The sequence below is a fragment of the Melospiza melodia genome, chromosome 1, assembly GCF_035770615.1.
Source record: "Melospiza melodia melodia isolate bMelMel2 chromosome 1, bMelMel2.pri, whole genome shotgun sequence".
In the NCBI taxonomy this organism is placed as follows: Eukaryota; Metazoa; Chordata; class Aves; order Passeriformes; family Passerellidae; genus Melospiza; species Melospiza melodia.
In genome coordinates, this window is record NC_086194.1 from 168,891,568 (window position 1) to 168,905,380 (window position 13,813).

The window sequence follows — 13,813 nt, forward strand, 5'->3', positions numbered from 1 at the left end:
ACAGATAGCCTGAGCCACAAGCCCTTGTTATCATTCCTTCCTATTCTATTCTTAGCCAGCCTTCTGATGAAATCTTTTCTTCTATTCTTTTAGTATAGTTTTAATGTAATATATATAATAAAATAATAAATCAAGCCTTCTGAAACATGGAGTCAGATCCTCATCTCTTCCCTCATCCAAAAACCCCTGTGAACACTGTCACACTCCCCCACATGTTCCAGAGGCCTGAAGTGCAATATTATTGCTTTTAGCTGCACTGAGATCTGCAGAATAAGGCCAAATTCACTCATCTACCCTCATTGACTTAGCCCAGTTCTGCTAAGACAGATGCAAGCACACAGGAGCCTAAAGCACTGCAAAAGCTGAATCTTAATCAGAGATATTTGGTTACAGCAAGGTCCCAGGAACATCCTTACCTAGAGGCAACCTTTGTCTTTCCACCCTTCTTCCTTGTGTGTTCCTGTGAATCCAAGTCCATGCAGCTCCTTAATCAAATCACAAAATAATCAGCTCCTGATCACATTTTAAGGGATAAATAGCACATGACCAGCATTAATCACTCATTACACCCCATGTGGGTGGTTAATTCCCAAGGACTCACAATAGAATCTAGAAAGTGCTGTGTTTTCCCTTGAACTCAGTAGCCTTCATCTGAATCAAAGGGAATTTTTTTTATCACTTCTAATTTGTTAAGACTGCAGATCTCAGAATAGATATTGGCAATGCTGCTAATAAAAACATTTTAAAGTTATTACCCTCATTGAAGTCCTATAGGATTTTATTAGAGCTAATGCAATTCCCCCAGACTCTAATGGTTAAACCACACTTTTCAAATCATCTTACAGGCGTATCATTGCCATTACTGTACTTATTGGTTTCCTTAAATACCAAAATATATCAAGGGGGAAAAAGAGATTGTTTAAGCAGGTACATTTCCCACAAAACATTGTATTAACCACGCTCTAGCCTAGCTCTAAAATCAATAGATTTATATCTGGGAGACAAAAGCAGGAAAGGTCAGGGAGTGGGTTATTGTGAACTGGTTGGTGATCAATCCTGGCTGAAGACATGACTTTCCAGTTCCCATACTACAGAAAACCCCAGCCCCCACTGCATTTTGTTGTGTTGTGCTTTTCCCATTATGCAATGTAGTTTTAAGAAGTGCACCCTACAGATTGTGACTGCTTTGCTAATATTCTCATCAAGCCAAAGTGTTCAGTTGTTGCAGCACAGTGGGTGGAGGGGGGGAATATAATCTTTAAAAATAGAACCTAAAGTCTTTACTTAGACTGAAAAAAAAAAATCTTAAAAAAATTAAAAGAAATCCAAGCTACCACATACTCCCCCATTCATCTGAAAGTGATTTGTTGGCAAGAATAGAAATTTGGTTTCCAAGGTACAGTGAAAGAGCATAGAGACAGCCTGAGGAATGGGATAAATATGCCATATTTCTCAGTTACACAAGGTGCTGTAGCTGAGGGGAGAGGCAAAGGGGGTACCAGCGTGAAGCTGCTTGCCAAGAACGCCCCAGAACATTTGCATGTAAAGCCTTGTGTTGGAAAGGGGAGTACAGGTGTGACTCACTGCTGAGGCAGCCGTGCCAGCCACTCTGCACAGACCCTGCAGGGCTCACAGAGCCTTTACAGCTTGCTCAGACAAATTCCATGTGCCAGCTGCTCCTTGAATGGGGACAGGCTCCCTCCAGCTCCCACAGAGGGACCCAGTGACACTTGCACTGCTTGTCATCCTTCAATGGGGCTGAGTCCTGCAGGAGTTTCTGGTGCTTTTGCTGCAAAAATCAGTATTTAGAGAGATGCAGCCCTGCATGGCCCTTTCACAGGCTGCCAGCTCTCATTGCCTGCAGAAACACAGCCAGACCTGCCAGATGTACCAGGGGACAGGGAGGGTTTCCACATGCACCTGAGGCCAGGAGAGGGATGGTGAAAAGTTGAGTGTGGGGGATGAAACCCAAATCCTTGGGGTGGCTGCTCCCTACAGAGCCCCTTGCAAGAGAAAGGGGGATTTAATTCCACCTGAATTTGCTCCTGCTGGCCTGGGGCAAGGCAGCAGAGGCTGTGGGAGAAGGGTTTGGAGGAGCATTTCACACATTTCACATGCTGAGCTGCCTTGGGGGAGCCACAGCCTGTGGTGGGATGAGCTTCACTAAGAGAGGAGCATTCTCAGGGCTGTTTCCCATTGAGGTGTCTGTTCCCATGCTCAGCCTGCAGACCAGAGGCTCTCAGGGGATGCCAGAGGGTCTCAGGGAATGCTCACCCCTTGTTCAGGTGCTGAGGTCAAGCCTGCCTGGGCTCCTGCCCCTGCTTGGCCTTTGCCAGGGCCCCTTTTGCTCCTGGAACCCAACTGCAAAGGGGACATTGCCACCTCAGATGGCAAGGTGGGCTAAACTGGATTGTGAACGAGTCAGAAATGAAAGATAAGAAAACAGCAGCAGTGCTGGAGAGGAGAGAGCAATGTGCTTCAGGCTGCCATGGCTGGAGCAGCCCTGGGAAGGCTCCAGTACGTGAAGTAAAGACCAGGCTAACTGTGCTGATCACTTTTTCATGCCCCATTGTGAGGTTGACTTTGTGACCCAGCTTTCTTTGCAAAGTTCCTTCTCCAGACACCCTTTTTGGCATTAAAAATTGCTTTAGCTATCAATCAGTCAGTCAATCAATCAGCCTCATTGATGTTAATTAAACCTCTACCCTTGTTGGAATATTACCTGGAAACTGATACACAACAATGGACAGTGGCCATTCAATTGCATTCCAACTTCTTCCCTTTGGGAATAAAAGATATCAGCTCTTTCTTATGAAGCTCTTTCTCCTCAATCCATATTTCCCATTCCACAGCCCACGTGAGCTTCTCCTCAAGCTTGTGGTGGTGTGAAGATCAACCAAGAGCAATGAGGTGCCCTGGATTCACTGCGAAGAAAAACACCCAAAGACACCCATAGATACAGATTTTCTTCTCCTGTGAAGTAATTTTGCATTCCTGGTTTACCCCATAAAAACTCCCAGCCCTGAACCCTTTGGTTTTTCCAGGTGGGCCCAGCTGGAAGCATCTACAAACTCCTGTAGTGGGGTGGGAAAAGACAACAACTTTCTGTGTGTCCTTCCAGCCTGTGGGAATGCTGGGGGGAAGAATGAAGAGTTTGAAAGGCACCAAGACCCAGACACATCCTCCTGTGAACTGCCTACAGTGCAGCCAAAGCTTCTTGCAGGCTATTTTGAATTGCATCAATTGCATTGAATTGCATCCTGTGAGTCGGTAAAAGGAAAAAGAGACAGACATAGGACACCAAAACCTAAAAGCACAGCACAGAAATGCCCCATGGCTTCTGCATGGCAGTGGCTGCACAGCACTGATCTACCCCTTGGGCAGAGAGATTTCTCAGGGTTAATTCTCGAGCCTCAGAGACCCCTTACCCAACAGCTGATATCTAGAAAGAGATAAGCAATATTTCACATTGGGCTTACAAGTAAATTGTGTGCTAGCACCATGTATAGAGCCATGGGTTAAGTATTTGAAGTGGAGTAAGTAGCAGTGTTTGACCACTTTTTAAATCACTTTTGGAATCATTGTCAAATCACTGTCTAAACTATCATTCAAATCATCACCAAAATCATCATTAAATATTTGGCAAATCATTGTCAACTCGTTGTTAAATCCCTGTTTCACTAACATTCAATTATTGCTCAATCACCAATTGATTTTCACTCAATCACCAATTAATTTCCATCTGATCATCACTGGATCGTTAATAAAAACTTTAAGTTAACCCCATAGCTGTGCCTTCTCATAATTCTCCTCTGACAGAAGTCTCAAGAGACTCTCAAGAGACACAGTAAAGTAAAGCAATTTTGGCACATTTATCCTCAAACATCCTGGCTGTGCCCAAAGGTCACCTCACTGAAACACCACACTCCCTGTGGAGCATGGAAGTCCACTGAAGCTGATCTGGAAATGCACATGATTCATAATACAGATAGCATCTAATGGTTGGGTTATTTTCCTTCAATAAACCTTTCCTGAACCCAACAATTTTTCCTTTCTGTGTCCCCACCCCTCATCCTGCTTCCACCCATAAAGGCATTTCCTATGGCAGCCACAGGAATGCTCCATCACTGCACCCAAATTTCCTACAGCCCTCCCAACATTTGTCCTCTGGATCTGCATGGTTTCCACACTCCCTTTAATCACACAGCTGAACAGCTCAAGAATAACTGGAGGAGAGCTCAGCAAGATGCTGAAAAGTCAAGCAGCAGGTAGCTGGGTCAGCCCTGCTCCTCCTTCCCTGACAAACCTCTGCAGGGAGTGGAGGAGGGAATGGGGCATCCCTAAGGTGGAGCAATGCTCTGTCTCCCCCGGATTCAGCCATCACAAGTTTCATCTCCATGCCTTTGTTTTGAAATCCCTAATTTTCATGGTGTGTTTATTGATTTGAGCCGATAAAGCATTGGGTAGATCCTGAAAACTTATTAACTTTCAGGAGATCCTGATTCCATTATTTAGATATTTTGTTGCAGAGCTATACTAGGTTTGGGTATTCAACCACCTTTTTAATTATTTTTTTTCAATGAGTGTGAACATTTGGTATAATATACAATAACATGGGTTATTCCTGGGTGTGATGGTGTTCGCAGGGGTTTTAGGATGAGGGAAGAGATGAGGACCTGACTCCATGTTTTAGAAGGCTTGATTTATTATTTTATTATGTATATTATATTAAAACTATATTAAAAGAATAGAAGAAAGGATTTCTTCAGAAGGCTGGCCAAGAATAGAAAAAGAATGATAACAAAGCTTGTATCTCAGACAGAGAGTCCGAGCCAGCTGACTGTGATTGGCCATTAATTAGAAACAGCTCTATGAGACCAATCACAGATGCACCTGTTGCATTCCACAGCAGCAGATAACCATTGTTTGCATTTTGTTCCTGAGGCCTCTCAGCTTCTCAGGATGAAAAACCCTAAGAAAAGTATTTTCCATAAAATGTGTCTGTGACACCTGGGTGGAGGAACATTATTGTTGCAAGCCTGGGCTGTGCCCAGTCTCACCTGGAGCATGGGGAAAAGCTCTGGTGACGTGGTGGGTGCTGTTATTTGTGTTTTGCTCACTGGAAAGGTCCCAGCCAAGCCCTGTTTGTACTCAGTGAGCCTGGGGGGGTTGCTGCAGAGATAAGGGGCAATGGGTGGCACTGGGGTGGCGCTGGGGTGACACTGCAGGGCTGGCAGTGCTCCTGTGCCCAGGCTGCAGGATCTGCCTGGAGGGATCAGGGCGGGTGATTCCAGGCTGTGTGTGCAGCTCCTAGGGGAAACAGCAGCCCTGCTACTCAGAAAGATTATTTTTCATTTGATTTCACTTTTTCTTGCCAGTAAAAGATTTCTGCAAACACTGAGCTTTTAAATTAAAGGGAGTTAATGAAAGTGTACCTGTGGTAACTATTACCAGGTCCCTTGTACACTCAACAGTCGCATTAAGATGATTTCTTATTATCTCTAAATCCATTCCAGAGGTATGTTCTTGCTGTTACAGCCCTCCTGTGCACCATTGCAGGTGCAGGTTTGCTGCCCAGCATGGCAGATAAAATACAGTCCAACTGTGTTGCTACAGCCCTGACTTGGTATTTTAATTTTTTTTTCCTGAGACAGAGGAGCTGGGGCTTACCAAGAGTCCTGCTCAACCTTGCCTGTGGATAAAGCATGTTCTTGTATCCACATCCCCTGGGCATTCCTAATGCAAATAGATACTTCACCTAAAAAGAGAGATCTTTTGTTCTAAGAACAGCAATGCAGTTTTCAGCTGAGACTGTGCTGCGTTGTATGAGACCATATTAAACAAGACAGAAATGGAATATTATTTTGGTATAGACAAGGCTGTGCAGCCTCTCCAGTCCCCTGAATGGATTAGGCAGGGTTTACTAGCAAGGCAGACTGTACAAAATACACTTGGTGCATTGTCAGACACAGGCAGCCCATGAAATACACATTTTCATACAGCAGTTTCTTCATTTTGATTGAACCAGGCTTTTGTCCCTGAGCTCTTCTCTCTGATACAGATGGGGAGTTTTGCCACTCTTTTAGTTTTGGTCCAATTCTGAGTAATTGATTGTTCCTAATTCACAATACCTGGGGTTTTCTTGGGGGGGGGGGGGAATATTTCCTTACTGAGGGGTCAGGTCAAATACTAGAAGCAGCTTCCTAAAGAACTGGTCAGTGCTTAACAGTCATTTGGATAACAACCTTAATATCTAATTTTAATTTTTGGTCAGCCCTGAAGTGGTCAGGGAGTTGGACTGGATGAACATTACACGTCCCTTCGAACTGAAACAGCCCTCTTCTCTTCTCTTCTCTTCTCTTCTCTTCTCTTCTCTTCTCTTCTCTTCTCTTCTCTTCTCTTCTCTTCTCTTCTCTTCTCTTCTCTTCTCTTCTCTTCTCTTCTCTTCTCTTCTCTTCTCTTCTCTTCTCTTCCCTTCCCTTCCCTTCCCTTCCCTTCCCTTCCCTTCCCTTCCCTTCCCTTCCCTTCCCTTCCCTTCCCTTCCCTTCCCTTCCCTTCCCTTCCCTTCCCTTCCCTTCCCTTCCCTTCCCTTCCCTTCCCTTCCCTTCCCTTCCCTTCCCTTCCCTTCCCTTCCCTTCCCTTCCCTTCCCTTCCCTTCCCTTCCCTTCCCTTCCCTTCCCTTCCCTTCCCTTCCCTTCCCTTCCCTTCCCTTCCCTTCCCTTCCCTTCCCTTCCCTTCCCTTCCCTGTTGTTGGACCCACAAGCCCCAGGTGCTCCCCAAGCACACGCTGAGGGTGCCAGGTCCATCTTCTCCCCTGCTCCTGTCTCTGGGGTTGTGACACACTCTGGCTGTCACTGTCTGCATCTCCAGAGTCTCCTTTCTTAATGTGAATTACAGTATCCATAAGACAGAAGCTCGAAAACAGTTAGGAGTTGCCTTTTTATCTTCAGGTGGAAGTGAGAAAAAGAGCTGCTGAGGTGTTTCCTCCTGGGAAAGGCTGTGGAATAAAAATAAACTTTGGGTCAAAGTAAGCAAAGCCATTTCTACACATGTGTGAGACAGTTGTCTTTCACTCCTGAGCTCTGTGGGCTGGTCTGAGGAACTCTGTTCTGATTTATCTCATCTGAATACACTGGTTGGATAAGTGGATGTCTCCATGTCAATTTATCACCCTGGCCTCTCTTTACAGCAAGAATCTTCTCCCAGATCCCATCCCACCCTCCCCTGGACACAAACAATATTTGGGATGTTCTGAATATGGCAGAGAGCCACCCCTGCTTTGGAGCGCCATGGAGCTTGGGTTGGCTGTGCCCATCTGCAGTGCCAGGGCCTGATGTGCCCTTCAGTTCTTGGAAGAGGAGCTGGGAGCTCCATCAGCAGTGCTGAGTAAGATGTGACACTTTCCAAAGCTAAACTTGCTGCATGGCAGCCTCACATTCAGCATTTCACGTGTGGCACTGGGAATGAGTACAAAGATGCTGTCACCAAGCAACAAAACATGGATTTTGCAGGAGACAGTGAGGCGATCTAGTTGAGGTGTTAGAACATGGGTTTGACTCCATGATCTTAAAGGTCTCTTCCAACCTAAAAATTCTGTGATTCTGTGATACTAAACCTCCTCTCCTCCTGCCTCCTCTTGTGCACCAAGGCCACCATAACCAGTCTTACCTGTGTGCCAGCAGTGGACAAGAGTGTTGTGTATTAATTCAAACCAAAAGTGCCAGGTAAAAGGGAGAGCCCAGAGAGGCAGGAGTGATCCTGTTCTCCCAGTGCCTGACCTTGGGATCAAGCAGGCAGCAGAGCAAGGCAGGAACTGGACAAGCCATGAGATGCACTTGAACACAGAGAGGGAAGACTCCATCCATGGCACTGGATGAAGGACTCTGAGCATTCCAAACCCAGAAACCCAGGGCTTGAATGAACAGGAAAAATGGTATGATCTTCAGAAAAGAGACACTGAGAATAGTGAGGGGCTATGAAATAAATAAATCTGATGTCAGAAAAAAATACCCTGAAACTAAAAATCTAAAGAAACTAGGAGAGAAAGAGGTTTGGAACTGAGCAAGAGAGCAGTGAGCAAGAATTTTGCAGGAGCTTTTTTGGTATTGAAAGCTGGCATCTGCCTGGTCTGTCTGTCCCCAGCATTGCTGCCCTTTGCCCTGCCACCAAAAAAAGCAGCCAATGTCCCCAGCACAGTGAGCAGAGACGAACTGACCCCAGTGATGGTGATGGGTGGCACATTTCCATTAGTGTGTCCTGCATGTGCAAACAGATAGAGCATCACCTCCCAGCTGCCAAAACACTGCTGCCTTATCTACAGCACAGCCAGGGTGCAGGGCACAGAGAGAGGGAAAATATGACCATGCTCATTCAGGAACAGCTCAAAAAGCCTCTCAGCTGAAGGTCTCATCAGGGCAGGTCTGCACCAAGCTGAGATAAAGCTGCAGCAGGTTTTCCTCTTCCCCTGGACATTCCGCATGGGTGCTGCCCAGGAGAGCTGCATTTCCCCATCATGTGGCTCCTTGCTGACAGGCTGCCCGGTGCCCTGCTGGCCCTGAAGGTCACCCTGCACCTGGCCCATGGTGGGTGCAGTGAAAAGGAAAAGTACTGGCAATGAGACAGACCCCATGTTTGTACCACAGCACCTGAATGACAAACCTGAGCCCCAGGGAGCTGCACCCTGGATGGGGAGGGAAAGGGGTTTGCTCTGTCTGATCTGCAAAGAAATGAGTCTCCTGTGCTCAGAGTTGGGGTTCAAGGGTTTATCCCTGGGTCCCTTGAAACTTTGAAACGCATTTGCAAACTTCATCCATGCTTGATGGGACAGGACATGGGGATTTGTAGGACAAAGGGGAATGGTTTTAAACTGACAGAAAATAGGTTGAGATTGTTCATTAGAAAAAATTTTTTACTGTGAGCATGGTGAGGCCCTGGCAGAGGCTGCCCAGAGAAGCTGTGGATGCTCCATCCCTGGAAATGTTGAAGGCCAGGCTGGATGGGGCTTTGATCAACCTGGTCTAGGGGAAGGTGTCTCTGCCCATGACAGGGGGTTGGAATGAGATCTTTAAGCTTCCCTCCAACCCAGATCATTGTGTGGTTCTGATTTATCTCATCTGAATACACTGGTTGGATAAGTGGATGTGTCCATGCCAATTTATCACCCTGGCCTCTCTTTACAGCCACTGGCAAAACCCAGGCATTTCAGGTTGGAAACTTTTCTGATGCAGGGTGGGTGTTTCCTTACAGACCCCCCTTGCCCGGTGGATTTTTTGGGAAGCACAGATCCTGTGACTCCTATTCATATCCAGTGTTTTTTAATAAAGAGGTTTATGTTGAGAGCATCACTGATCCCTCCTGTTGTTTCTCTCAACAGAGCTTGTGTGACTCTGAGCCCCCAGCATGGACAAGCCTTAGAGGATGTGATTTTATATTGAAACCAACAGCAGCAACACTTGGAGAGCTACACAAAAGGGAAAATCCGGTAGATTTACCTAATACTTGTGTTGAAAACAATATTCCAAAGCATATACACCTATTTTGTCTTATTTTTGTGTGACATTTAAATGCACATTATCCATGGGCTTTGTTCTGACACTACATGCAAGTGGCTAATACTGATAATTCAAACACTACCGAGCTGGCCCAGGTCCCAGTGCCCTCCTCAAGAGATTTGGGAAGGCTCAGCCCTGGCCAGGACTTCAGCCAAGAGTGGAAAGACAGGAGCATCTTCTTTCTCTTCCATTGTGAAAAGAGTCTTGTGAGACTCACTTCTGCACAGGAATGAGAGATGATGGGATGGGATGGGATGGGATGGGATGGGATGGGATGGGATGGGATGGGATGGGATGGGATGGGATGGGATGGGATGGGATGGGATGGGATGGGATGGGATGGGATGGGATGGGATGGGATGGGATGGGATGGGATGAGGCTTTATGCCTTCCTCCAGGGTTATGGAGGATGCCATGCTAGGGAAGGACAATTCTCACCTGGCCTGCCTTGTGCTGAGGGTCTGCAATGCTAGCATCTTCCCTGGTGTCATCTTCCATGTAAGCAAATGGCCAGAGCTGGATGTAGGGTTCATTTCAATAAATTAAATTATCATGGTCAAGTCTTATTTCATGGCTCTTCTGTTTTTCTCTTTACTTAGTTTACATTCACATCACTTTTGCACTTGTGCTTTCTCCAGGGATCTGCAGACACCCTGGCTGGCAAAGTGACATCCTGCTGGGGTGACATCCTTCTGCATCCCTGGAGTCCACGTCCCCAAAACACACTGAACACATTTGCAGCAGATAGGAGCACATCCAAATACTGTGTGTGTGTTCCATAAAACCCTTTAATTCTCAGGAGCCTGTGGCCTTCCTCAAGCCAGAGGTGAGGAAAAGCACAATCATTATTAAACTGGTGAATTGAGAGTTGGAGGTGGGGGTGGGGGAATTTGTGTTGGTGTTTTGTTGGTTTGGGGTTTTTTTAGGAGCAAAAAAATAGGATGAAAGGGGCAAAAGTTCCCTGTTTCACAGTTCCTAAGGTCACACTTCATATTAAGGCTCCATTTACAAAGAGCACATCATTCCTTGATACATGTTGAGGTGATTGATGAATCATTTATGGTGTATTGCTATTGACCTGCAGGTCTCAGAGCTGTGATTTTACCATCTATAACTCCTGCAGCTGCTGTGGACACAGCCATCGATAACACTGGAACACAAAGTGTTTGTGTGCAGAACGTGCTTGCCACATCTAACATTTATGAATGCTTTATAAACAATTCATAAATGAAATCTTAATATACAGCATAACCTATTTTTAATGTTGTGGCAGTTACATAACCTGTTTCACCTTGATTCATCTCAGTTAACTTCGGGCACCTTGTGGAGGTGTCTCTCTTTGTAGCCCTGTGCCATTTCCCTCTGCAATTTTTTCCCTCCTTTCCTCCCATTGCTCATTTACCCCTGTTCTGCCCCAAAAGTTCTGGTCTGGGATGCTGCAGCCTCACAGGCTCCTGTGTGATGATGCAGCTTCACATCAGGAATTCACTCACGTGTGCACACACTAAAGGAAACACTCCCCTGCCTTTTCCTTGCCATTTTCAACCCAAACCCATTGCATGGGTTCAGCCTTGTGTGGCCACACAAAGAGGTGAATCAGGCCAAGGAATGGGGAGGGAATGGCATCTCTGCTCTGGATCTGGACTGTTGGGAAAGGAGGTGGAAAGCCCAAATCAGACCATGGCATCACTTCAGCCACCGGCCTGGAGCAGTTTGTCAGGACATGGGCAGACTTTGGAGAGCAGAAGGGCCCAATTTCTGACACGGATCAGTGATGACATCCTCACAGTCATTAACAAGATGCTCATTCTTAAACTGTTTCAAAAGCTGGCCTGATTTCTCTCTGCCAGTGTCTACATTGTTTTTTTTCAAGCTGAATCCAGGCTGAAGAGGGGCTGAAGTCTCCCCTCTCCAGCCACAGCACCAGAGAACTCTGGGCTGTAACAAATTCTCTGCAGAGGATCCATCCCAGAAATGGTGCTGAGCAGCTTCATTGTTAACAGATGCCTTCCCTTATGCCAAGTGATTCCTGAGCAGTTCCTGAGGAGTTTTCCTGTGGCTGTGAAGATGGAGAGGCTGGGAGGATGAGCAGGCACCAGCCCTTGGGGGAGAAACACTTGGAAGAGCAACTGCAAGCAGGAGGTGGCTGAGCCCTGCTTTGCCTGAGTGCTGGGGACAATGTGGCTCCCCAGGCAAGTCTGTGAGTCTGATTTACACCTCCAGGGTGCATTGCTGTGGTTGGTACAGCCACACACCGAGCACATCTTGCCCTGGGAGGTTCTTCTTCACTGCCAAACTTGTATAAATGCAGTGCCAGATTTTGGTGAGATGCCTTCTCCCTGTGCCAGGCTTTCAGGGAACCACTGGTGATGGCCCAGGCAACACAATGGCATGTGGGCCTCCATGTCAAAAGTGTAGTTCAGATGAAGATTGCACATATGGGCACAGGGTTAGCAAGTTTTCCAGGGAGTGACTGAATTACCTGTCAAAAGAGGGCCTATTAATGTGTTATTAATGTATTTTTATTGATATGTTTAACATTAGACACATGCTTGTATATCTGCTGAATCAGGAACACATGGACAGGAAGGGAGCCGTGTGTGTTAAATGAGATGTCACCTACACACCCTACACACAAAGTCCCACTGGTGTTATGGAGTTGATGCATTCTGAACACAGTGGCCTAAAGTGTCCTTCCAACAAGAAACATCAGATTGTAACAAAACAGATAAGATCCTGTTCAACTGAAATAGCTCAAGATGCTTTAAGGACAGCATCAAACTCCAGTTTAGAAACTGAAATTGGGTTTGAAACATTTTTTCTCCACCATGAACAAAGTGTTAGGAGGGGTCTAACAGAGATGCAGAGGAAGAAAAAAAAAAGAAAGGGACAAGTTGATCCTTTCTGTTGGAAAAAAAACAAAGAAAAGCAGAAAAGTGCAGTGAGTGGAAGAGTCAGTGGGAAGGATGAGGTGAGAAAGAGCAAGATGAGAAGCTGAGAGCTAAGGAAATGCTGAACAACTCCAGAATCCTGACCTAACCCCAGAAGGAAACAGCTATCATGGAACACTTGACACAAAAATTTTTTTCAGATCTTTTTGTGTCTTCTGCATTGAGAAAAGAGCACGAGTGTTTGCGAAGCTCTGCAAAGCAGCCACCTGTAGGAAAGCCTTGCAATGCCCCCTGTGCCCACACAAGAGCTGCAGAGGGCTTGGTTCCAGCCCAGGAGTGGCAGCCAGCCCTGCTCTGGGCTGTGCAGGGCAAGCAGGGGGGATGCAGAGCTCCAGGGACAAACAAATGCCCACACCCAGGAGAGCCAGAGGAATCGGGGGAGGGAGGGTGCAGCTGACCCTCACTGAGGAATCCTTAAGAGCTTCTAGATTGGGAATCCAAACACAGGAGCCCCAGGACTGACAGAAGGAGCTCAGAAAAGGCTGGGCATCAAATGGTTTTTAGTGCTTTCCGTCTTCCAAGATGGTCCTTCCAGCCTTTGAGCTGTTTCTTAAAGGATGGAAAGGGTGAAAGAATCATGGAATGCTTTGGGTTGCAAGGAACATTTACAGGTCCAGTTCCAATCCTCCAGCCCTGAGCAGGGATATCCTCAGCTGGATCAGGTTGTTCAGAGCCCTGTCCAACCCAGCCTTGAGTGTTTCCAGGGGTGGGGCAGCCATCTGGGCAAGCTGTGCCAGGGCCTCACCACCCCCTACATCACTATTGGGACACTGAGGCATTTCACAGGGTCACAGATTGAGCCAAGTTGGAAGGGATCCACAAGAATCAGCAAATCCAACTCCCAGCCCTTCACAGGACCATCCCCAAGAGCCCCACTCTGTGCCTGAGAGCATTGTCCAAACACTCCTTGAGCTCTGTCAGGCTGTGACCCCTTCCCTGGGGAGCCTGTTCCAGTGCCCAGCCACCCTCTGGGTAAAGAACCTTTTCCAAATGTCCAACCTGAACCTCCCTGGACACAACTTCTGGCCATTTGTTGCCTTTCATGCGAGTGCCTCTCCCTCTCCTCAGCTGACACAGGAGCCACACCACAGAGCAGACAGGGTTCACCACCCCTGAGCTCATCTAGGAAGAGAAAACTTGAATGTCACCATGATATTTTCTGAAAAATCTCTTCACCAGGATTTCTTCTCCTGGGAAGCTGGGAAGCTTCAGCTTCTCCTTGTTTTGCTGTTTTGGAATGTGATTTGGAGAATTGTTTACCCAGCATGTGAATTGTTTTAATTTAATGACCAATCCCAGTCCAGCTGTGTC

The 13,813-nt window shown here is 46.6% G+C and overlaps 1 long non-coding RNA gene across 1 annotated transcript in view; it reads left to right on the forward strand.

The window, feature by feature from the left end:
* LOC134430689 (uncharacterized) overlaps positions 1–10,263 on the forward strand; it is a 60,223-nt gene extending 49,960 nt beyond the window's left edge. The window contains exons 2-3 of the long non-coding RNA XR_010030896.1: positions 9,374–9,481; positions 10,190–10,263. This is a non-coding gene — a long non-coding RNA (uncharacterized LOC134430689). The remainder of the gene's footprint in view (positions 1–9,373; positions 9,482–10,189) is intronic.
* The last annotated feature ends 3,550 nt before the right edge of the window (positions 10,264–13,813 follow it).